General features: G+C 33.0%; 1 long non-coding RNA gene across 1 annotated transcript; it reads left to right on the top strand.

Moving 5' to 3' along the window:
- Positions 1-8,863: 8,863 nt before the first annotated feature.
- LOC143043632 (uncharacterized) lies at positions 8,864-22,439 on the top strand. Its single transcript, XR_012968516.1, has 4 exons — positions 8,864-9,046; positions 9,820-9,935; positions 18,120-18,260; positions 22,036-22,439. It is a non-coding gene; the product is annotated as an uncharacterized LOC143043632 (long non-coding RNA).
- Positions 22,440-23,778: the final 1,339 nt, after the last annotated feature.

Below are 23,778 nucleotides of genomic sequence, written 5' to 3' on the forward strand. Positions count from 1 at the left end.
ACGAACAAACGTAGTAAACGTTTTATTCATCCCCACAAACTCAATTTTCATAAGAGATGATAACTTTAAATGAAAATGTTAAACAGGGTCTTGAAAGGGTAAATTTTTCTATGAAAGTTTAAATTTCTATATAAGACTGCTGATCATATTTTGAAGACAATCTTAGTACTTGCCGTGCTAAAAAGCTTGTAAAAAAATGGAATAATTGATGTAAAGTTATGTTTAACACCTACAGTGAAATGCTTTAAACTGCATTTTCCATATCTGTTAGATACTTATTCATGTAAAAATGCCAAATTCTGAAAATCGATGCCAAAAATGACTCTATCATGACATATATAAGCTAGCGTAATATGGCACCTATGTACGTGTTATAGAAAGCTGACTGTTTTATTTAAAAGGTAATTAAGCTTTTTAAAACTGAGTACGGACTATAAAGTGGCACCTTGCTAAATTTCTTCAGTAGGAAATGAACTCGAGAATATATCATACAAATTTTCCTACGATATTTCATTAAATAAACTTTTTATTATTTAACTTACATTTTGCAATTCGTATTTCTTACGACGAACATAACTACTTCAATCATTCACCTCTCAGTTTCATCTTTTCCTTACTTATTTCAATCAGTTCTAAATATTGTATGCTACCTTATGATAACATGATTTTAATAACTTTTTAAATTTGTTTGCTGGGCATTACCGTAATTTACCAATTATGATTTCGGTAATTTCCGCTAAAAAACGAAGTTTACCGAATGATCTCATCATTCATAAATCTCATCATACATCAATCTCATCATACAACAAAAAACGTATAATGTTGTGAACACTTAATATAATGTTGTGAACACTTAATATAATGTTGTGAGCACTTAATATAATGTTGTGAGCACTTAATATAATGTTGTGAGCACTTCATATAATGTTGTGAACACTGCATATAATGCTGTGAACACTGCATATAATGCTGTGAGCACTTCATATAATGTTGTGAGCACTACATATAATGCTGTGATCACTTCATATAATGCTGTGAACACTGCGTATAATGCTGATTATTAACATAAGGCAGTCGTGGCGTTCCATACGTTTTCTTGGGTTTTTTTTTAAAGGAGACATGTTTATTATTCCCAAATTTCAAAAAAAAATGAAACAAGAAAAATCAGCTTATACCCCAGTCCCACTAGGCCACGATCGCACTACGATCTGTGAAAAAAATGCAAATTTTAATGATCGTAGTACGATCGTGTAGATCGCAGTAAGGTCGTATCACGGTCGTGGTGAGGTCTTCAAGATCGTGATGAGCGTGGCAAAAACAATCGTGGTGCGGTCGTGGCGAAATCAGGTCGTAGTAGAAGCGTAGTGAGAGCGCACTAAGATCGTAGTAAGATCGCAAAGGTCGTTGTACCATCGTAGTGAGAGCGTAGCGAAAGCGTGATTCTATTCGGAGAAACTGCGCTACGATATCATTGCGACGTAATTACGACCTCACTACGAACATCACGTTCTCACCGCGACCAAACTACGCTTCCACTACGACTATACCACGCTGTTCACGACCATAGTACGATTCTAGCACGCCCTTGCCGTCCTCATCACGCTCTTCTTACGACCTGACTACGTTCATACTACGACCATTATTCTCATTGTCATTTTCCCATAAAATATATTAATTCTCTCCAGGTTTTGTTTGTCTGTATGTTATTGGGACTTCTTGTCCATTTTCTCTAACGGCTCAACCATGCTTCTTGTTTTCATATAGATTAGACCGTTGGTTTTCCCGTTTGAATGGTTTTACACTAGTAATTTTTGGGGCCTTTTATATCTTGCTGTTCGGTGTAACCCAAGGCTCCGTGTTGAAGGCCGTATCTTGGCCTATAATTGTTACTTTAAAAAATTGTTACTTGGATTGAGAGTTGTCTCATTTGCACTCATACCACATCTTCCTATATCTATTGACAAATCTGTTTCATATCTGCTATCGTCCACTAAAATATCGTCATTTCAGCTTTATGGACCAGCAATAGATTGTAATTTAGGTCGGATTGGTCGGTCCGACATCTCTACTTGATCAAGATTCGTTACTATCAGAGCTCCATTTGCCTCTACATCAACCCTAACTCCACGCCCACGTGTTCTAGTAGATTTTGGTGGCATGACTGTATTTTTTTCGAGAAATCTACGTATTAATCAGAAATAGAACTGAAGGAATGATACTGTATTGATATGGAACACGATGTTGACGTTATTGCTGAGAGCGTAGTAAGATCGCGGTTTGAACGTAGTGTAATCGTGGTAAGAAAGTGCTATAATCGCAGTAGAAGCGTGGTAAGATCGTGTTGCAATCGGATAACTCGTGGTATGGTCGTAGTGAGAACGTGATGAGCGTAGGAAGATATTGATAAGCGTAGTAAGGTCGCAGAATAAGCGCGGTGAGAACGTGTTCTAAACGAAGCGGGATCGTTGTAGAAGCGTAATGAGGACGTAGTAGCATCGTGAAAGCAACGAGAATTTACATTTTCATGCCGCTCATACCGCGACCTCACCACGATCTGAATTTAATTTAGATCGCGGTGAGCGTGGTGCGATCGTGGTCTAGTGGGACTGGGGCTTAATATTTTAGTTTTTCAATGTTACATTTTGGTACTATTTATAGTTTTTTTTGTATTATAATTTATTATCATTCCTATTGTTTGAATTTTATACTTATAAATCTAAACTTATTCTTTGGAATTGAACCGTCTCGTTAGGATAAGCCTCTTGACTATGTTCTAATTTCAGCCTATTATGTATGACAAAAGTGTGAATATGTAATAATGAACCATAATAAATCCTTTAATGTTTACATAATTTATATTTTAAATATCAAAATTTTCTAAGCATGTGACGCTAATCCTGATAACTGTCTTATTTATTTATTTTGATCAAATGATATCAGTTATACATGCACTGTGAAATGTTTCTTGCCATTTAGTATTTTTAGCACTTTTTAATATAGAGTCCATTTTAATTTTGTTTACCGAAACCGTACAACAAAACATTGCTGGTTTTGTACTGTATACATATTGAAACCGGTATACTGAGAATTGGAATAGCCAAGACAGACAACAAACACAAGTCAGGTATGATTTTTCTATAATCTTTAAACAATTTATGAAGCTACATTACAAGAGGAAATGGGTTCTTATATGATATAATTCAAATTCTTCATCTCCTTATACTCAACAATTTGCATCTCTAAGCGTCTGAAAGACTACCTGGCAAACCAACTTTTGTTGATACCTGTAGAAAGTCTTTATTTAAAGCAATTAGCTGCATACGGATGCTGGTATCATGTGCCTGTCGCACCTCCTTAATCAGTCTTCTACAAAATGAGGTATCAAAGAATGCTAACAGCTTCTGTATACATTCTTAAAGTTCTTGATTTGATCAAACAGTCCAACCTTACTTGTTGTTGTCCCCTTTAGCAGTTACCCTTGATTAAAATATAAAATTTATGATTCCATTAAAAGCGACTAGACTGAATGACAAGTAATTTTCTGAAGATATATTAGTCGTAAACAGTAGGAGATATCTTTAATATTGTTATGTGCATTTGTTGCCCAAAGTGAAATGCCTTTATTGCCCAAAGCTCAGTGCTTTTATTGCCCAAAATAAAGTGCCCTTGTTTGTTGCCCAAAGTAAAAAAAAATACTATAAAAAAATGAAAGATGGGATAATGAGACACCTCTCCAACGGGGAGACAAACAGACGTAGATGTTAACTATTAGTGATACTGTGGATTCGTACCAATTTTCGTGGATTGAGGAAAACTTGCATTTTCTTGGATATTTGATTCCGTGGTATCCGTGGTCTGCATATGATCATGCAGCAAATTTGTTATTCGTTGAACATTCAAATTTGTGGTTTCCTTGTACCCACGAAATCCACGCAAATTGGTATCCAACCAATAATAATGAATCCACATCAGGGATGGGGTCGATTACTTTAAAATGTAATCGATTAAATTACAATTACTTTGCTAATAAAATGTAATCGATTACATTACAATTACATCCTATTTCATATGTAATCGATTACATCAGATTACTTTTCTTTAAAGTAATCATGATTACTTTAAATTACTTATGATTACATTGTATATTGCAATATCAAAGTTTTTTTTATAAATTTTTATCCTCACAAAAAAGCTAATTTTGGTGAGTTTTTCAAAAGCCTTAATTTATTCATCTTATTTAAAAGAATTTATAGACAAGTACAGTGTAATATGTGTAATTTAATAAAATAGCTATAGACAAGTGTCCGTTCTCTATGTAAAAGATATAACTTTATTTTTTTCTACAAATTTTAACCAACTGCCTAATTAACAAAAAACCTGAACAAATAAGGAAAAATTAATTAAGTATAGTTTTATTGTCTGTTGGGACATAATTGACACATCCATTAATGTTTTTACAGGTGTTTTTTACTTCCATGTTTTAACAAACAATAGGTGAGCTTGGGTATTACAAGTAATTTCATTGTCTTAATAACAATATCAATAAAGTTAAAAGTGGTTGATTGTCATGATTTGTTTGAAATTTTTAATACTTGATCTGATTAATAATAAATGGAATTATTGTCAGGTGATATTTTGATTTAGATTGTTGATGGTCTGTTTAATGTCGGTATCTGAGACTGATAAGCTACAACAAACCAACAAAAAGGGTTACCTACAAGAAATTCAAAAGTTATAGAATATGTTTTTATATTCTATTTTTGCTGTTTGTCTTTTTGTCTTTTTTGGGGTAATCTTCATAAATGATAAATGTAAATGTGATTTCAAATGAACACTGCTATGCAAGTGTGAACCACACTTTTCATTGGATATTTTCTTTTCTCTTATCACTTTTCCTATCAGTTAAAAAAAAGTAACAGGATGGACAAAATTGAACACCAGCTGGCACACCATTTAAAAAACAAGAATGTGTCCTCAGTACACGAATGCCCCACTCGCACTATCATTTTCCATGTTCATTGGACCGTGAAATTGGGGTAAAAACTCTAATTTGGCATTACAATTAGAAAGATCATATCATAGGGAACATGTGTACAAAGTTTGAAGTCGATTGGACTTCAACTTCATCAAAAACTACCTTGACCAAAAACTTTAACCTGGAGCGGGACAGACGGACGGACGGACGGACGGACGAACGGGCGGGCGGACGAACGAACGGACGAACGGACGCACAGACCAGAAAACATAATGCCCCTTTACTATCGTAGGTGGGGCATAAAAAGTTCTTGTGTGTTAGTAAGATTGCATATTTTGAAAAAGTATTAACAAAGCAATATGCTATTGGTTTTTTTTTTTTAATTAATTTGCTTTTATTTTAACTTGTTTTGTTGGAAAGTTCAGATTCCGAATTTTTACTTTATTTTGAAATGACTGATTTAATACTGATGCTTTTACTGAACATAATGAATAATCCACCGAATATAAAGAAACCGGGTCCCACTGAAGGTAATACATAATGTACCGAAATAATATTGAATCTACTGAACATAACGTCGAAAGTACTTTATTAAGTCAGGGATTTCGTAACTGCATATTACTAAAAAAATTTCAGTTCAAACTTAATGACAAATTTTCAGTAATATGCAGTAACGGAATCCTTGACTTAATAATTTAGCATTAATACATCGATTACGTTCATTGAAATCCAAAAATAATATATAAGTTTATTCAAGTCGATTGGAAGTTTCAAAGTAAATAACTTTTAACTCGTACTTACCTCAGATCAAAGGGGAACATAGATATTTTTGTCTTTTATGTTGGTTTCTTTTAATATAAGAATAATGAGAGGTGGTATGATTACCAATGAGACAACTATCCACAAAAGTAACAAAAAGATGTAAGCAAATGTGTAAACACACATAGATTAGGGGGAGGGGGCTAGATGATACAGATATTCAAAAACTACATCAACCCTCTAATGTACATAGCTGATTCACATCAAATATGAGCTTCTCAGTCCGAAATGCAAAGCCGTTGAGTTTATCTTAAAAGATCAAAATTGAAGTCAAACACGATAATAAATGTATGAATATTTCACTAGATACACTTAGATTATAGGTATTATGATGCAAGGTTCTGAAAATTGCATTATAAATAAAGTGTAGTAGTCTTTATCGTGTCTTGCATTGTATAATTGCTTTTCGTACATTTGCCCCTAAAACTAATTAAATTTGAGGAAGTTTGTTATAAAAAAAAATAGAAATAAGTAAATGTAAATTATAGAGTTGACTAATTCTTTATTTATATGCATAGGTTTAAAATCGTGTATTGTCGAAGTGAAGATTTACACCAAAGATAATTTAAAAGTAAGCAATAAAGTCAACTTTAATTATTTTACGACACGCTGCTATTGTAAAAATGTACAACTTATTTGTTTTTTAACCTTAAATTAGAAAAACAAATATCTTTGCGGCACTTAAAGCAATTCAAATTGAGATTACAGTAAATTAAAGTTTCTTTGTAACTATCTAACATGTTGTATTGAAATCGTTCTTCTGCAAAATCTGCATCGTGTAAAAAATGTCTGGAAAATAAAATACACATTTTCTCTAAGTAAGTATTACTAACTTCTTTAATGTTTTTATAATGTTATTTTTGTGATTTTAAATTGAAAAAGAAATTAACTAAAGGATGTATTAAAGGATATTTCTCGAACACACTCTGAACTCCGCGTCCGAAGCTCTTTACTGGATTTACCGTCATTAGGAACGCTCAAAGCCAAACATTTAAAAGCCAAGGTGGTATAAGAACAAGTTAGTTATGCCATGAAGCTATAAGAAGATTAGAATATGTGATTAATAAAAAGCTGATTTTGAAATGTAGCCCTTTCTGATATTCATGTACTGTAAAGAATTAAACGTAAGACAATTCTTCAAATAGTATTAGATATAATAGTCATTTAATTTCCTCTGGTGCATTTATGTTTCGTTTTGCCGTTTCCAACAGACTTCGAAGCAATTTTTTTAAAAGGTTTCATCCTTTTTTTTTAAACATAAACATAAGATCTAAGTCGGACGGTTTATATTCGCGGTGCTATCATTTTTCTTCTTTTGACAATAGCTCAGGAAATAAATTATTTAGTTTTTAGTAATTAAAAAAATCATGACGACATATGACATTCAAAAAAGGCTACAACAACTGTTAAATAAATATTGATTGTTACATCATAGGTGTGGCGCCAGGGTATCCTTTTTGTGGGGAAAATTTGGAATTATACAGGCCGGAGTCAGTGAAGCATAACTGGAACGGGTCCCCTCTAAAGGCAGTCAGTGCCCCCCCCCCTTTTCTGAATATTTCTGTATCCGCCACTGTACATGACTATTTAGCATCTGAAAGGCAGTGTTTTTTTTTGTTGTTGATGGAACATTCAGTTTCTTATTTCTTGTTTTGTTGATCGCTTGTTCCTTTTGGTATGAGATGTTGTTCATGCAGAATCTAATGATGTGACACCATTCAATTTGGGTCACCATGATAAAAGTTGAGCATACAGGCAAAATCCATACCGTTTATTTAAAAGCAACGACCTGATTTCTACTTAAAAAAAATGAAAAACAGAAATGACAGACAATATGGAACAACGGCAACACTTAGACTGAATAACATGCTTGGGACAGACACAGAAAGAAAGTTCAGCGCCCAAATTTAAGGCAATGTGCTTAAACATCGATATCAGAAAATACTATTAACACATATAAATTCAATTAAACCCATCTGATGTGGCTCGAAGCGTAAAAAATCCAAAAAATAGTATCATTACGAGTCTAAGAGTACCCATTATTTCCTTCTTTTTTTCTTCATCAAACTATGTTGGGTTTTTTTTTTGCTCCAAGGTATCGGCTTAATTTACAATGAGAGGAATATATGCAAATTGGGTAAGAAAAGGGGCGTGCAGGTAACATACTGATGTATGACATGCGAGAGAAAAACATATTTATAATCAAAGTACTGAAGTACTGAACATCGGATGACCGCAAGTTCCCAGCTGAAAGTGAGGTTAATGTACAGAAATCGATCGATCGTTTATAAATTACATTGCTTTCAAGTTCATTCATGCTATTAATATTTGATGCTTCAAATTGGCATTTTAATGTCTTTGATCTACTAGAACATATATATTCGACAATCGTCACAATACAATTCGGCCGATTTCATATGGAGAGAAGCGGAGTCACCCGAGGTTTGCCGATTGGCAATACAGTAGTACAAAGAAGTCTTATAAGTAAATTTGTCAGATCATCTGCAATATTTACTAACTCTTCTGATTATCAAATTCAAGGGCCAAATATTAGACATACAGACGTACTTTCTACTTATGTCACACTTATGTGTCGAATATAATCTTAACCTTTCATCGTTTATATCCTGCATTTTTAGAGACTTTCCGTATGATGAGAAGTTAGAACTGCATGATGGTCGGAAACAACGTTTTTTGTATCTATTTAGTTTTGGTTTCCAATTACATTCTTCAAACAGCTGCACAGGTGACAGGTAATTAGTTTTGAACATATACCCTATATACATTGTAGTATTTTAATTCGATTTTCAACTATTTAAACGTTTCATAAAACTTTTCGATACAAGAAGTCATTAGAATTGTGATATTTTATTGGATCACATGTCATCTAAAGACCACATGTATGTTTGTTATTTCTTCTTTTCTTCCCTTTTTTTTTTTTTTTTGTTTTTTGTGGTTTTTTTTTATTGTTTTTTTTTTTTCAGTTCAATAGTAGCAGTACATTTCTGAAAAAAAAATCTTTAAAAATAAAAGAAAAGAAGAAGCTTATGTTCACGTGTTATTTGTAAAGAAATTAATATAAACATTGTGAAAGTACACTTGAGACACTGATATGTCGATTTAGTTAGGAATATGTGCTTGTCATTTTATTTCAGGCCCATGCAGCGGTTCAGCATTTACCCGGAATTCCTCAGAAAAGAGAATATCATTCATAGATTTTATAGCTACAAATGGAAATAATGGAATTAATCCGTAAGTTAAAGGCAAAATAGTCATTAAACTTAAATACCAATTCGCCGTTTCAGAATCTAAATTGCATTCTGGATAATATTTTGAAAAGCATACAACAAAATGTTGTAAACCGTTGTGACTGGTTTAAAAATGAAATTAACAATGGTCATCCATCAAATGACATGACGTTATTTCATTTTGGTGAACGAACAATGAGATTACCCATAATTCTTTGGATTCTGAAAAGGCAAAAAATAAAAATTTTCAAAACTTTAAAAAAAATTACAAAGCAATACATGTACACCTCGATGATAAACTGTTTAATAAAAAAAAATGACGGATCGACTATTTCGACCATTACATTTATGTGTAGATCTTAACTTGCTGAACATTTTGGCTTTTAAAAGTTTCCATCTATCTGTTATAGTTGTAAAGATATAAGCCAAAAACGCTAAATGAAATGTTAAAAATCGTCAATTAGGTCAATAATTCAAAAAAAAGAAAGACCGTCTGGCAGTACAGTTGTAGATTTCATCTGTTCTGTCAGATTATACCCTAATGATAATTGGGTCCAAGTTTGGTAAAATCTGGCCCTGGAGTTTCAGGTGATAACGGACGAGGACGACGACGGGTGCCGAACATCACTTTATGGGATTAAAGCACTTGCCCCTTTAGTCTAGGTGAGCTAACAATGTATTCGGATACATGTACATCCGTAATTAATCGGTTGGTATGTTTTTTTCAAATGTCATTTTCTTATGAATTGAACTGAAATATGCTATTTTGCTTTGCAGATTTAATTGTAAATGGTTTATCAACGGACCTGCCGGGAAATCAATCTACCTTGCTCTTAACTATCTAACAATTGGAGGGGATTGTTCGCAATCTAATATAACTTTTACGTTGACAAGTAAGTTTTTTTTTATCTTACCTCTTATACATTTCTAGGAAAATGATTGGTTAAAAGCGTCCGCGTGGAAACCGTGTATATTTCATATTTATAGGTTAGTAGGGAGGCGGGGCTTATTTCATACACGGTTATTATATATATATACTAGAACACACCCGTGATATCGCGGGTCCGTTACTGAATTAAAGTATATAACTATGCGTAAGCCTTATTTTAGTATTAGTATTGTCATCTGATAAAGTCATGCCTATTATAAGATACACAGTTTCCTCTGCTTTCAAATCTTTCTGTTTGGACCCGTCGAACTGGAACTTATCAATTATTGGTAATATTAATTATTTGGAAAAAAAAGGTCCTGGAATGGAGTATTTTTTAATCAACAGCATTGTCCTATATTAGTTATAAATAAAGTTGAATTCTTTGATTCGATGTTTTACGTCATGCCCGCTAACAAATTGAAAACTGTACCTATACGCCTTAATTTTTAGTCCAGATTTTTAGTATTCTTATTGTTATCTTAGAAAGTCTTACTGATTAAAATACTACAATATATATAGACCTGTAACAATTTGACAATTTAGTAGTGTCAACCCTGTGATCATGACCCGTGTATATAGCATATTAATCCTGAATAAGCATATTAATCCTGAATACACCATTTGTTGGTGCGCCTGTCAGATGCGGAACGTACAGATAAGGTAATAGGTAACAGGTGAATATACTATTGGTATCGGTATCGGACTCGACCCGGAACTTCTTAATTATTTGCAATATTAATTACGTGGAAAACAAACGGGCCTGGAGTGGTGTAATTTTAAATCTACACCTTTGTACTATATTAGTTATATATAAAGTTGAATTCTTTGATCCGTCGTTTTTACGTGATGACAGCTGACAAATTGGACCTCGTAGTTTTAGTATTATAGATATAGTGGTGTTACGTCCCTTTATATTCCATATTAGGTAAGAAGGGAGGCGAAGCTAATTTCATTTAGTAGTGGTGTTACGTCCCTTTATAAAAACTTACCTTCGCTCTTACCCCATATGGAATTTACTGACCCCATATATACACCTGGAAAAAAGTATTGAAACACCAAATTGAAATTCAAATTAAAAAAACACTTTTTATTTTTTTGTGATATAATTTGGTAAAATAGAATGAGTTAAACATTATTTAAGTATCACCTGCGTTTAATCAATAAATATCGACTCGATAATTTATTATCTGCACATGCAGCTACTGTACCCGTAAACAGCAAAACAGGTGTTTTAATCCTCATTGTTTTCAACACTTTAAATAACCAAGTTTTTGAAGTTATGTGATTGACACCTTGTAATGGGTCCTCGACAACTCTTAACTGCAGCAAGATGGCAGATTATCAGCATGAGCGAAGCAGGGATGTCGCTGTAACAATTGCATGTATTGTTGGTCATCACCATTCCACTATAAGTCAACCCGTCAGAAGTTGTTGCTATGCATAGAATACCAGGGAAAGACGGGAGTCCAAGACCAGTTCTTATAAAATTTCTAAGAATGGATACCAAAATTTCACTTCTGCGTAAAAAGAAGGCTATAAACGATGCACTCAAAGTAAGAATTGGTGATGATATAACAAAACTCAACCAGGGTCTCCTAAATAGATTGTACCAACATGACAATGTTATCAGTTCATGGTATTTTAATGGTCATGTATATGGATCAGACGAGGAAGGAACTAGACACCGGTTTGAAATATTTGACGACATAAACAAAAAACTGAAAAAATAAAATGTGTGTATAAAATCACTTGAACATGCTTTTCATATTTGTTTGATATTGTTAAGTACCATATGTATTTTCATATAATTCTTGATCATCTATAATTATTTTGTTGTCTACAATACCATCTTGAACCTTGGGATGACATTGTCTCTTTGTCACTCATACCAATCAACTATTTTTATTTTGTAACTATTTTCCGGAAAATTATACGTTTCCTACGTATTTGGTTTATTTTTAAAAAATACTCATATTTCCGGTTAGCTGTAAACATACAAATTTAATTATTTACTTCCACAGTTAATTCGTTTTTACACATGAGATATTTAATCAAGCAACTGGATAATGATTGCAATAGCGAAGGATGTCACATACATCAATATCCCTTGATAGGCTGTATCACCATAATTAAAAACATAGATAATCCGAATCATTTGACAAATTGTGATTCTCACTTTTGTCTGCACTCGTAAACTGAAAACTAAGTCAAGCTTATAAACTCCTGTCAAGCATACTCTATAGATTAGTCTAGTCCTTTTTACAACGCCTTACTCAATTTTTTTTTCTCTGAAATTCAGGCCAATTGTTGTCCTACTTTTGTTTATTTATTTTGCTTTTGTTTTGTTTTCTACATTTCACATTACAGATTTTACTGCCATACATCTTTGTAATTCAAAAACAGATTTATATTGCATGAACACAGACCTTGCTATTTTTTTCAATAGTATTACAGTATCACAAGATAAGTGATATCTGATATCATCAACATCTGTTATTTATTTATGTTTCCCTTTTGTATATATGTTTTGTACATGTATGTTTTGTTTTGTACTTTATCTTGTCTATGTTTGAGTGTCCTGTTAATCAATGTATATGTCAGCTTTCGGTTTCAAAGATCTGTCCAAAGTGTACATCATGTGCTTATGTTTCACTATATATTCATTTTAAGTTTTGATAGTTTTGACTGATCAATGTTTTTAACATTAATCTGTAAATTTGTAAACTATATTATTATTCATAACATAATCCTCCCTATAATCATAAAAAATGCTTTTATCCTCAGTAGTATAATACAGTTTTTATTACTGGTTGCTGGAATTGAGCAAAATCCAGGTCCAGATCAGAGTAACAAAAAAAATTTGAAAATAGTACACAATAATGTGTGTAGTTTACTTCCTAAGTTAGATCTCATTAACAATGAACTACATGAGTATGACATTATTTGTATATCAGAATCTCATCTCGACAAGTCAATTACTGATGACCAAATTAAATTAAATGGGTTTCATAAACCTATTAGGTTAGATAGAAATAGACATGGTGGAGGTGTGACCATTTATATAAAAAATAGCTTACATTTTATTATACGGAATGACATATCTGTAAGCAATCTTGAATTACTTTGGGTTGAAGTGAGGAATTGTAGTAATGAAAAATTTTTAGTTGGTGTTTTATACCGTCCCCCAAACTCAAGTTCTAATATATGGGACTTATTTAGTGAGTCAGTTGATAAAGCACTTGATTGTAATTTGCCAATTTTCCTTTGTGGTGATTTCAATTGTGATATGATGTCAAACTCAAGTAACTCTTTTAAAAAGTTACTTAACCGGTTAAACTTGGAAAATGTTGTTTGGGAGTCTACCAACTTTACAACCCAAACTGGAACTTGTATTGATTTATGTGTGACTAATCGCAAAAACTTAATTAAATCAGTAACAGTACTTACACCTATATGCAGTTCTCATTCTCCTGTTTCAGTCGAAATTTCATTTAAAACTTTTAAACAACATTCGTTTAAAAGACAAATTCGAGACTTTAAGCGGGCAGATTATGAAGGTCTTAAAAATCAGTTGAATGATACTGACTGGGATGATGTTGTTTTTAATTCAAATAATATAAATGATGTTTATACGAACTTTGTCAAAACATTCGAAAGTACTGTCAATAGATATATACCTACTAAAACTATTACAGTTAGACCAAATGATAAACCATTTATGAACAACTTGATAAGAAACAAGATAAGACATCGTAATAGAATTCACCACAAAGCGAAAACTTCAAATAACCCAGATCACTGGAAAAAATTTAGAGAAATTCGTAATGAAATTATCAGTTTAGTTAGAAAGGCAAAAGATGATTATAAGTGCAAGCTGACATCACAACTTATTGACAAAAATATTCCTCCTGGTAAATGGTGGCGCATTGCCAAGTCTATATCAAATTTTACTAAAAATAGAGATTCCCCCCCTTTTTTGGAAAATGATGGCCAAATTTTTATTCATCCATTGGACAAGTCAGAGATCCTGAACAATCATTTTGCTGATATAGCTAATATTGATATAGAACCAGAAATTCCTGATAATAATGAGCCTCCTCCATGTCGTTTAAACAAATTTGTCATCACTGAGAAAGAAATTTTAGACCAGTTAAAAATTTTGAATGTTAATAAACCAGCTGGACCTGATGGTATCAGTCCTAGAATTTTAAAAGAGGTTGCTAGCTTTATTTCTAAACCATTGACTAAGTTATTTAATATGTCTCTATCAGTTAAACAGGTTCCACTGTTATGGAAAATTGCACATGTTAATCCTATCTTTAAAGGAAAAGGTAGTCCACATTCAGCTCTAAACTATCGTCCAATATCTGTTACTAGTATTGTTTGTAAGATTATGGAAAAAGTTTTATTTAAACATTTGTATAATTATATGAGGAGTAATAACCTTTTGTCAAAGTTTCAATCTGGATTCCAACCAGGTGATTCTACTGTTAATCAGTTAATCGAAATATATCATAAAATTATTAGTAATATGGATAGTGGTAGGGATGTTAGGTTTGTATTTTGTGATGTATCTAGAGCTTTCGATAAAGTTTGGCATAAAGGACTTTTATTTAAACTGAAACAATCTGGCTTAAATGACCAGCTCTTATCGTGGATAGAAAGTTATCTTTCGGATCGTCAACAAAAGGTAGTTTCAGAAGGCTTTTCGTCAACTCTAAGAAGTGTACATGCAGGTGTCCCCCAGGGATCAGTTTTGGGACCCTTTCTGTTTCTTGTTTATATAAATGATATAGTTAATGACATTGCTAATGATATTAGACTTTTTGCAGATGACACCTCCTTATTTGTCATAGTAGATGATGATCATGATGTAGCAGCCGCTTCTTTAACTAATGACTTAGATGTTATCTCAAATTGGGCAAAATCATGGGCTGTTCAATTTAACTCTAAGAAAACTAAAAATATTGTATTTACTAGAAGGGAAAGGGAGCATCCACCTGTATTTTTTGGGATAAATGGTGAAGAGGTTGAGAAAATAAATATTCACTGTCATCTTGGGATAACATTTCAGTCATCAGCTTCATGGCATACACATATTGATATTATTTATAAAAAAGCATGCTCTCGTCTTTCTGTGCTTCGCCAAGTTAAGCACTTATTAGATAGGAGTTCACTTATCCGTATTTATTATGCTTTTATTAGACCTATATTAGAATATGGTGATGTTATTTGGGGCAATTGTTCCCAGCATGAGACTGAGCTCCTTGAAAATATTCAGATAGAAGCTGCTAGAATTATTACAGGATTACGACGTAATTCCTCCAGACAGAAACTTTATATTGAATTAGGTTTAGAAACTCTGGAGAATAGACGTAATAAACATAAGCTTATACTATTCTATAAAATATTAAATGGGATGACACCTGCATACTTATATGAGTTAATCCAGCCATATCTTCCCAGACAAACCCCTTATACTTTGAGGAATGAAAATAACACTTTTCACCCGCCTCTTGCTAGAACTAGCTCTTATTTTAATAGTTTCATTCCTTCCACTATAAGACTTTGGAATAGTCTTCCTTTGAGCTTACAAAAGTCACCAAGTTTGGGTATATTTAGAAGTGGACTGGATAAGTTTTATAGGACTGGTGATATATTTAAACCTTTCAACTATGGGATAAGGAAACTTAATATAAGTCATTGTCAACTCAGAAATAATGCTAGCAACCTTAAATCTCATTTATTTAATCAGTTCTTATCTGAGAACACTTTTTGCACAAACTGTAACCATCCTGTTGAGGATAACAAACATTTCTTTTTTATTTGCCCTAAGTATAATGATGTAAGACAGATCCTTCTTGATTCCATTTACTCCATTGTTGATAATGTTGACATAAATATTGAATTACTACTTTTTGGAAACAGATTATTATCATATGATATGAATATTGCTATTTTTAAATCTGTTCAGAAATATATCAGTGACACTCAACGTTTTGTTTGAAACTTACTTAATTTTTGTTTCATCTAGTTTTATTTTTTATTTTTTTATTTTTTTTCTACACTCCAACGTTAATTCATTTATTCCACTAAGCAAGCTTAGTGTCTCCTTCAAGCCATATATATATTTCTAATGACTTATAAAGGATATTTGCATGTTTCAAGGTAATTTAAATAACTGATGATTAATTGCCTATATATTTATTTATACTTTGCATTTATTAAGTAACATTGTTAACATATTTTGCTCGTGTGTGCTCACAAGTAGCATGCATGTTCCACTAAATTGCATTATTTTAAATACAGTTGTTGTATAAATTGAATCATACCTTGTACATGTATTATGGAGAGAGCTTTTATAGGCTGTGCCTGTTGCTCAATCCTTTTCATATCTTAATGAATAAAATATGTTTAAAATCAAATCCACTATAAGTCGTTTTGAGAATAAAAATCAGTCAATAAACGATGTTAAAGACCTTCCGAGATAAAGACGACCCCTTATACCATTTGCTAGGGAAATTTAGGTATAATGAAGGTTGGTCAGAAGGAAACCCATTGCATACAATACAATCCTAAAAAGAGAGTGGTGGGTATACAGGAGCCTTTTAACAAGAACTGTTTGAGATCGACTCATCGCTACTGGTTATCGTGCGATAAGACCATTTCGGATACCTTTACTTACGAACAGACACACAGTTTTCCGCATCCAATGTAGTGCAGAGCTCGCCAAAGTTGAAAATTAGCATCGTGGAGGAAGATCCATTGTTCTATAGAATTCGGTTCATCTTTCTTGGCCCGATCGTAGCCCGGATTCGAACCATATCGAGCATATATGGGACATTATTAGGCGTAAAGTGCGCGAAAGGACACCACAGTTCAAACGCATCATGAAATAAACAATGCCCTTCATCAAAAATGGTTGCTGCTACCTTAGAACAAATTAGTCGATTTATGGCAGGAATCAGAAGACGTTATGATGCGGTTATCCGTTCGAATGCAGGCTGCGCACAAAGTACTAATTCTCTGGCGTATAACGATCACTCATGATGTGAACAGTCATCGGAAGATTAATTTTGAAATGTCTGACATTGTAATGTTCGACTACAGTAATAGTTGTAAAATGCATTTTTTTTGTACAAAAAGCACTTCATTTTGTTATCAAAATTGTGGTTATATAAATCTTTTTTTTTTTAAACATTTTTTTTTCGTTTAAATGCCAATGTTATCATAAACTATGTTTCAATAATATTATACAAATATTTTACTATATTTCATCCAAAAAAATAGGTTGATTTTTCAAGTTTTGAAAAATCAAGGTGTTGCAATACTTTTTTCCATGTGTATATATATACCGGTTTAGGTCACTAGCACACTATGTAACTAATATTATATCAGCCTGTGATATGGGCGCATTACGTTTGCGCGTATTTGGGGACAAACTTTTTTTACGTTTGCGCGCATTTATTTTACAGATAAACTCAGGTAAAAATAAACGTGATATAAATAAAAATAATATGAAATATGAATGACTATAATTTATTAATTTTCATGATATATTTAATAACTATAAATTATTAATCTTAAACATAGTTTTACTTCAAATTATATGTTATTCATTTTGAATTCTTAAACAAAGTATATTTTTAGCTTAAGACATACATGTAACTTCATTGCAAATATTTTAGAGTGATAACGTATGATATGTAAAGTGGTTTTTGTATGTATCTGTCCGTTAAATCTTGTCTTCTAGAATTGTACAAGTTTTAACTTATCAAGTTTATTCATATTTTTCAATATAACTTGAAACAGTTCTGTCGTTATTTCAAAGATGTGACATGCTGTTCCACTTCTCTTTTCACAATCAATAAAAATATAGAAAAGAAGAAAAGAAAAGCAAATCATATTAGTCTGTGAAGAATGGTCATAATGTATTTTTGAACCGACCTCGTGTTTTATATGGAAGATCCATGTGAATTTGAATATAATTTAAAATTTAAAAGTACAAAAATTGATGGGTAACTTGCGCTGGTTTACCCATTTTTTTTTTATCAAATTTCGTGAATATATCAGCTTTATATTTCTAATTCTTATTTTTTTTCTAAAAAAATGTCCAATGATACGACCGTTTTGTTTTTAATTGTAGATAATGTGACGACCATTTGTAACAAAAATATAACGTCTGATCTACCACTTCACATATCGACAGGATATGCTACAATAAATTTCCATTCAGAAACTAGTTTTCCACATGCATTTAAAGTCTCCTTTAAATCATATATAGAGGGTAAGTAACATTATGCATGTTGTCTAACCGTGTACCATTTAGTATGTTAATGATGAAATATTTCAAACATTTGCAATGCGAAAAAAAAAGAATTTCACCTGGAGAAACTAGCATCATGGGGCATAAAGTTGAAAATGGAAATGGGGAATGTGTCAAAGAGACAACAACCCGACCATAGAACAGATAACAGCAGAAGGTCACCCATAGGTCTTCAATGCAGCGAGAAACTCCCGCACCAGAGGCGTCCCTCAGCTGGCCCCATAACAAATATATATACTAGTTCAGTGATAATGGACGTCATACTAAACTCCGACTTATACACAAGAAACTAAAATTAAAAATCATACAAGACTAACAAGGTCAGATGCTTCCGTCTTGGGACAGGCGCAAACATGCGGCGGGGTTAAACATGTTTTTTTGAGATCTCAACCCTCCCCTATACCTCTAGCCAATGTAGAAAAGTAAACGCATAACAATACGCACAGTAAAATTCAGTTCAAGAGAAGTCCGAGTCCGATGTCAGAAGAGGTAACAAAAGAAAATAAACAAAATGACAATAATACATAAACAAGTTGCTTTCTTTAAAAAAAGAAATGCAATCGTAAACCCAAATGCTTGTTTGGTATCATCTTCGCTAGCCAAGGGTTACGATCCACTCCCGAAGAGAGCGGGAGTGGATCGTAACCCTTGGCTAGCGAAGATGGTTTGGTATTAAATATTAGATAATGGTTTACTTAAGATGTATTGTTTTATATAATTATTGTGGTATAAGAATTAAAAACTGACATTGATTGTTTACTTAATGAAATTACAATTCAATGTGGGTTGATATATTTTCGCTAAAGCTGTGATCCCACATTCACGATTTTTACTGCCGTCCTTGACAGGACCATTCCCAATTAAAATTTGTCAAAAGTCTGATCAAGATCCTGTGAATCGTGGAAGGAAATTCAAACTTTAATTAATTAATCACGACAACAATCAGATATTGTTCAGGAAGCGTCGATATTCAACCGTTTCCAAGAGAATTTTTTCACGATAATCCCGTTCTCAATCCGCTTCTAATCCGATTTGTATCTTTCGCAAAGTAAAATTCGACCGAATTGGTCACAACTGCATCCCGATTCTACCGAATGTAATCCGACAGAGATCAGACAGTGACCAGACAGTGAACCGACGCTGACAGAAGTTATCCGTTCGAAAACTGTCGACATACTCGGGATGATCAGGTACTGTCGGAACAGAATTCTATCACGATCCTCTCTATTTCATTGCAAACGTCTTTGTCTGGTCTCAGTCGTATTGTATTCTGTAATTGTCGGGACTCTGAGGTGGGTATCATTGGCGAATTTCGTATTAATAACAGGACTGTTCCGGAACGATTTCGGCAAAGACGGTTTGAAATCGACTAGATCTGGATGCAATCTGGACTCAATCGGCAGAAAAACATCAATGAAAAATTTCCCCAGATCATTCCCGTTCCACAGGACACCGTCCAGAAAACACAGAACAATGTTAGAATTTTTATCCGATACAGCAGAATCTTTCACGACATAGTCACGCTTGTCATCCGACTAAACAAAGTCGGCTGAGTTTCCCCGAATGTTACGGGACGCACCTAAATGTCGGGGTGCTTCGCCGAACTATTAAGACCATTCCCGACCCGTAGCCTATCTGTTACGAATTTAAACGACTGCGTTCAGACAATGATAGGACATTCCAGATAATTGACGATAGTAATCCGACTTTTTCACTTTTCGTGTCTTATCGCTGTCTGATCTCAAACGGGAACAATAATCGGCAATGTGTGATCTCCGCATTAAGGAATCATTGCCCACGACCAAGGAATATTTGTTTCTTCTCTCTCCCGAAAGACAATATGCTGAGTCAACCACTGGATGTTCCATTTTAAGGTGCTGGTTTTTTTATAAGAGTTATTTCTTTAGGCTAAAGTTCAATTACAAATGTGAAGAAATGTAATTAATTGATGATTACTTGTGTTCAAGAAAAGCAGTACGTGAACCTGTAAATAGCTGTGGTGTTTTTTTTTATAAAATTTGATATGTTCATGGTTATTTGAACAATGGCTTGATATTGATCATTATTAATATCTTTACACCTGCTCTGCAAGATTTTTGTGATGCTTAGGGTAGTAAGCATTGGCAATTTTAAGTTGTGTGCTTTCTGCATGCTCTTAAAAGTTTTAGATGGCAAAACGCTTTTGTTAAAAACAAAAACTTATTAAAAATTTTAACTCGCTTTGAAGATATTTTCTGAATGTTCCGAGTAAGAAGCATGTTGTTTGGGGGTTGTCTTTTTTTGGTGCAGTTCATATTTGCTTTCTGTTTCTGGTTTGAAGTTACATGTAACTGCTAACTTTGACTACACTGTGTCTAACACTTCATGGAGAGTTGTCTAATTGTTTTTCCTGCCATATTTAAAAAGATATTCCCTCTGAAATTTGACTTATTCATTAGAATAATCTATATAATAATACATGTATATATTGAAATTGAACTGAAGTTGCTTTGTTAATTTTACTATATTGACCCATCTTTTTCTCTCTTGCTGGATAGTTTTATACTGTTCATTTGGGGGTACTGTGTAGCCTACACTGATCAGTGAGATGGCTCAAAATCCCCTTGCACTATTTTACATTGTCGTACTTAATATATATTAAAACCGAAAATTCATCATCTGATCGTCTTCAAGAAATAATAATTATTTATTTTTATTTTTACGAACATTTTGAAGAGCCTTTAAAATTACAATAGGAACATATAGTTAGATAATCTGTTCCCTGACCATATATGATAGAAATTATTATTGGTTATCTCTGTCTACATCTATCATCACTCGGTGTCTATAAAAAAAACCATTTGATATCTTAACGTCGATCCTGTTAAGTCTGCTAAAATTGCATGCATGATTAATTTTAAGGTTATCAATCGTTATTAAAGTGGCACATTTAATTTGTTATGTCATTGCTTGTTTACATGAAATCTTATCTCATGAATTAACACAGCTGGTAACCAGGTTTCAACGTTTGACTCTAACTAAAATAATTATTACGGATATATGTAAGGTAAATATTAGAAGCTTGCAATTGCGTGCAAGGAGGTATTCAAATGCTCATTAACATAGCTTGTGTCATGGTAAATTTTGCATCTCTATAGCAACTCATGATGCTAATGCTTATTCAACAGGTCAATTGATAAGCTAAGGATAAGGACAGATGTATTCCGAATAACATCCGGTGTTCCGAAAGACTACATATATCGTCCAATATATACTGCGTAAACCCTCAGATTACTAGCAGTTACTGACATGCCAGCTCCAGACCTCAATTAAACTGATTGAAAGATTATGTCTTCATGTATTTATTCACCGCATTAAATATAAGAAAGAAGATGTGGTATGATTGTCAATGAGACAACTCTCCACAAGAGACCAAAATAACACAGAAATTAACAACTATAGGTCACCGTATAGTTCGAATTGTCGAATAATTAAATATTTTTTAATATGAAAATAAATAGAAGTGGTATGACTGCAAACTTTGCAAAGGAAACAATTATCAATCAGAAACCAAATTGTGTACATGACTGTGCTAAAGTGAGAGTATACGTCATCATAGTTTTTACAACCTTTATCGATGAGCAAAATACATACTGTATAGTAAGATAACAATGCAGTTATTGCATTTAGTCTTTGTGATGAATATATATAATAGTACTAAATATTCAGAAAATTTTCAATTGTTTTTGTTTCGTAGTGGAGGAACCATTTAGCGACAATGTTAGGGGAGACATTGGAGTAATACTTGCTATAGTCCTTGGTATAGTATTACTGGGGTCAATGTTTGTTGCTGTTACTTTTTGTACCATCAAGCTATATCTGAGATGCAAAAACAGGGACCCAGAACCTTCTGAGATGACGGCTATCACTAATATCCGAGCGGAAACAATGAGGGCGATTACATTAAAGGACGACTTTGACATAAAACCGTTATCAAGGTTGGTTAGGGCGAAAACAGGGTCAACAGAAAGAATACTGCAGACAAGAGAAGCTTATGCTTAATTTGTGTTGTGAACTAAAGTGACAATGTAGAGTATTGAAACATAATAAAATACTGAATTTGTACCGGTGATATAAGATATTAAAAGGTGATAAAAGGTTGAGGTTTATTTATTGATTACTACACACCGCGCATATATTTCTGTCACGGTGGAAACCCTTATTCTAGTTAGAGAAAAGAAACGTACGTTACAAAAACGAAAGACTGACTTCCCCGTTTTTTTAGTATACTGTATTAATTACGCTAGATACTATTATTCTAAGTTTGAGAAGTCAATAGATATAGGAAGATGTGGTATGATTACCAATGAGACAACTCTCAATCCAGGTCACAATTTATAAAAGTAAACCATTATAGGTCAAGGTACGATCTTCAACATAGAGCCTTGGCTTACACTGAACGGCAAACAACGAGAACCGAGAAACACTTTTGAACCACATCAACAAAGTCAAGATTACCTCCCTTTGGTTAGTTGGTTCCTAATGTTTCTACGTATTTATACACCCTGGCTTCAAATGTTTGGATTTGTGTGCTCCTGGTGAAGGTTAATCCAGAGAAGCGCGTTGGATGTTCGAAAGTCATAAAGTGTTATTTTCATATAGAGCATATAACTAGCATATTAAAACCAAAAAGGGTTAACATCATATCTATATTCAGCACTTCAAGGAGACACACATTCAAATTGATATCCATTCGACATAAGGTTGAAAGTAACTTAGAAAAAAAATGAAGACCTATACAAAGATAGATTCATTCCAATTTTTGTTATCTATTTGCATTTATCTAATAGTTCGTTTCTACGTATCTTGCATTGTTTTTTTGTTTTTTTTTGTCGCTGTTATTTCGTTGTTTTCCTCTTATAGTTGATGTGTTCCCCTCGGTTTTGGTTTGTATCCCGGATTTGTTTTCTCTCAATCGATTTATGACTTTTGAGCAGCGGTATTCTACTGTTGCCTTTATTTATCTCTTCTGTTCATTATTGGCCACAATTTATCTTTGTTATGTTTTGATAAATATTTTTATCTTTTCTTGACCTTATCACATGTATGTTGTTTTTCGGGGTTTTTTGGGGTTTTTTTTGGCATTGTTGACTTGCTGTCTCACTGACGGATACTATCTCTGTATTGGATTTTATTCATTAGAAAAATACATTACAAGCAAACTATCTCACAGAATGCCAAAATTAAGTTACTTACCATATGCAAATTTTGGAAATGAACCAATGAAAGCAGGCATACATGTATTATACACTTAAGTATTTGTTCCCATTGTCCACACATATAATACACGTGACGAAGACTTTTTATATAACTCAAAGAATTTAAGTCGATTACAGCTTATTATCGACTCCAAGGAGTCGATATTAAGAATTGAACGATGCACAGTAAGTGCGTGAATTTTTCTTGCTACCTGATTGGAAGATATTACGAGACGTAACAA

This window comes from Mytilus galloprovincialis, chromosome 8, assembly GCF_965363235.1.
Source record: "Mytilus galloprovincialis chromosome 8, xbMytGall1.hap1.1, whole genome shotgun sequence".
Classification (NCBI taxonomy): domain Eukaryota; kingdom Metazoa; phylum Mollusca; class Bivalvia; order Mytilida; family Mytilidae; genus Mytilus; species Mytilus galloprovincialis.